The sequence below is a fragment of the Chionomys nivalis genome, chromosome 5, assembly GCF_950005125.1.
Source record: "Chionomys nivalis chromosome 5, mChiNiv1.1, whole genome shotgun sequence".
NCBI lineage: Eukaryota > Metazoa > Chordata > Mammalia > Rodentia > Cricetidae > Chionomys > Chionomys nivalis.
Genome location: NC_080090.1, coordinates 101,521,450 through 101,524,444, shown reverse-complemented (window position 1 = coordinate 101,524,444; position 2,995 = coordinate 101,521,450). Strand labels below are relative to the sequence as shown.

At 50.6% G+C, this 2,995-nt stretch overlaps 1 pseudogene; it reads right to left on the bottom strand.

Moving 5' to 3' along the window:
- Nucleotides 1–1,272: 1,272 nt before the first annotated feature.
- Nucleotides 1,273–2,591, bottom strand: LOC130874833 (polypyrimidine tract-binding protein 1-like; annotated as a pseudogene).
- Between the last annotated feature and the right edge of the window lie 404 nt (nucleotides 2,592–2,995).

The window sequence follows — 2,995 nt, the reverse complement described above, 5'->3', positions numbered from 1 at the left end:
CAGCCTGTGAATCTGCTGGGAGAGCCAACCACAGCTAACCACAGACGAAAGTGTGGCTATATGGCGACTTCTTCCAGAATTTTCTTTCTATGACAGTTCCAATTCCAAATGATATATTTATTTAATAGTGTGTTTGTCTAAACTTTGTCTTCTCCTAGTTCCAGAATATGCTTTATAACAGTAGGGACTGTGTTCCTTTCGTGTGTAAACACTTTACAAGCAATTCCTGCCATAGAGCAAGCCCTCCCACAATGATAACTCAATAAATAAATAATAATAAAGACAAGAAGATGGAACAGCATGCAGCCTGTGGACACTGCATCAGGGGCGAAGTTCAGGCAGCTGCAGAGATGGTTTGCTCACTGCACAAGCGTGAGTGGCTAAGTTTGATGCCCCGCAGCACACATTAAAAAGCTAGGTTTGGTGGCATGCACTTGGAATCCCAGTGCTAAGGAGGCAGAGACATACAAATCCTTGAAGTTCTCTAGCCAGCAAACACAGCCCACTCAGTGAACCCCAAATCAACCCCATCTCAAAAACAAGTTTGCTAGTTACTAAGGAAAGATCTCTAATGTCTGTACACATCTATACTATATATACATTCATTGGCACCCGGAAACCTGCAGGTGTATGCACATATCACAAACACATTACACACACACACACACACACACACAGTGGCCCCAGCTCCTGAACAGCACAGGGAGCCTATGGTACAGGCCACTTGGCTCACCTGCAGGTCTGGAGACAGACTGGTGGCATAAGAGGGTGGGCCTGGGGCTGGGAGACAGGCTGGTTTTTTAGGGCACAAGAAAGTGACTGTGTTCAGGACACCACTGTGCCCTCACACCTGAGCCCCTCAAGGCATGGGTCCAGGCCTGACTGGGCCTCAATGGCCCAAGCCATTTTCAGCCATGGCAACATGGGCTAAAAATGATTTTAAAAAGAAAAAGACAGGCAAATAATCTCTCTATAAATAAATAAATCAAATCTCTGGTCTGTAAAATCACTTCAGCTACCGTTTGTTTGTTTGTTTGTTTGTTTGTTTGTTTGTTTGTTTGTTTGTTTTTCAAGACAGGGTTTCTCTGTGTAGCTTTGGGGCCTGTCCTGAACCAACTCTTGTAGATCAGGCCGGCCTCAAGTTCACAGAAATCTGCCTGCCTCTGCCTCCCGAGTGCTGGGATTAAAGGCGTGCGCCACCACTGCCCGGCTCAGCTGCTTTTTAAAGTGGCTTTTCTGGAATGGTGAAAACTGTCACAGGCCCAGGGCCACCTAGATGGTGGACATAGAAAAAGACACACGCAGGTGGTGGTCTCGCCCAGATCATGGTTGCACAGTTCAATTGGCTCCTGAACACTTTCTCCCCAGAGCCCATCTGGGTCAGCGCCATCTTGTGGTCCTTCTGGAAGAACTTGAAACCTTTGACAACACTCCCTGTCGCTGGAGAAGATGCTCTTTGGGTCATCCTCTGACACAGAGGGCGGGATATTGGAGAAGTGAAGGGTGATTGAGGGCGGGGGAGGTTCTGGAAGTTCTTGGAGCCTGGGCTTCTTGAAGAGGGGCAGCGGCGAACTGATATAGTCCTTGATCAGGCCGTGGTCCTCCTGTCCCTCAGGCGGCAGCTACACACTTTTACAGTGTGATGCGCACTGATTCCCTGCAGCTGTGCCTGCCCATTCAGGGGCTCATGGTCAGCTGAGCCTGGCTGCCCTCCACCAACTGAACACGTGCATTCTCCTTGTCGAGCAGAATCTTCACCCGCTGCGAATGACCATAGACACCAGAAAGAATAGAGAGGCTTTGGGGTGTGCCTCTCTCAAGGTTCAGGTTGCTGACCAGAAGAATGAAATTCCTGGCACCTACCAAGTCTGGGATAGCAATGAGTCCAGCCATGGCAGCCACAGCAGCAGAAGATACGGCGCAGGGGAGGGAGGGGTAACGCTCTGTGGACCTTAGGAACAGAGAGGCCTAAGGGAAGGCAAAGGTGGGAGGGAACCTGGCTCCTGCACGCGGAGAGGCTGACATTGCGCTGAGCATGCCAAATGCTGCAGGCTTGGTCTGGTCCAGCGAAGGCTGACTGTCCCCAGAGGGCAGGTGAAGCCGAGTGTGGTCTCTGCTCTTGTCGTTGTGGTATTTGACGTTGAGATTGGTGAGCTTGGAGACGTCAATGTGCAGAGCACAGCAGGCGTTGTAGAGGTACTGACCATCCAGGGGCAGCTTGGCATGCTGGGTACTCTGGGTCTGCTTGCTGCAGCCTCACCTAGAACTGGTTGTTCTTGGTGAATGTGAAGATCTTCGAGACTGTGCTGAACTTAGAGCGGATCTGTGCAGCACATCCAGGGTCACTGGGCAGAAGAGGTTTTCCACAATGAGCCTGCGCAACAGGCTTTGCCTGCCATTGCCATTCCAGCACCCATGGCAGCCTGGTTTCTGGGTTACACAGAGTTCACGGCCTACAGGGCTGCCTGGGTGAATGACTGGTTGGGCGAGCTGTGGGTTTTGAGCTCCTTGTGGGGCCGTCCACGCAGCATGGGTGCCACGGTCGTGTGGTAGTTGACCATGGTGTTGGCAGCCTCCTCTGTGTTCATTTCAATGAAGGTTCCGGTTTGCAAACTGGGCCTCTTCACAGCATGATCCTAGAATCAGGAAATTAATGGCGGAGGGCTGGGTTCAGTCAGCAGAGTGCTTGTCTTGCAGTCATGAGGACCTGAGCTCAGTTTTTCCAAACTCTACGTTTAAAAGGCCAGGTATATACTCTACACTTCTAACTCCGGCAAGGGGAGGAGCTACAGGAGGGTCCCAGGACTGAGTGAACAGCCACTATAGTTTACCTGGTGAGTTCCAGGCCTAGACATAGACTTTGTCAAGAAGAAGAAGAAGAAGGAGGAGGAGGAGGAGGAAGAGGAAGAAGAAGAAGAAGGAGGAGGAGGAGGAGGAAGAGGAAGAAGAAGAAGAAGGAGGAGGAGGAAAAAAGAAAGAAAGAAAGAAAGAAAAG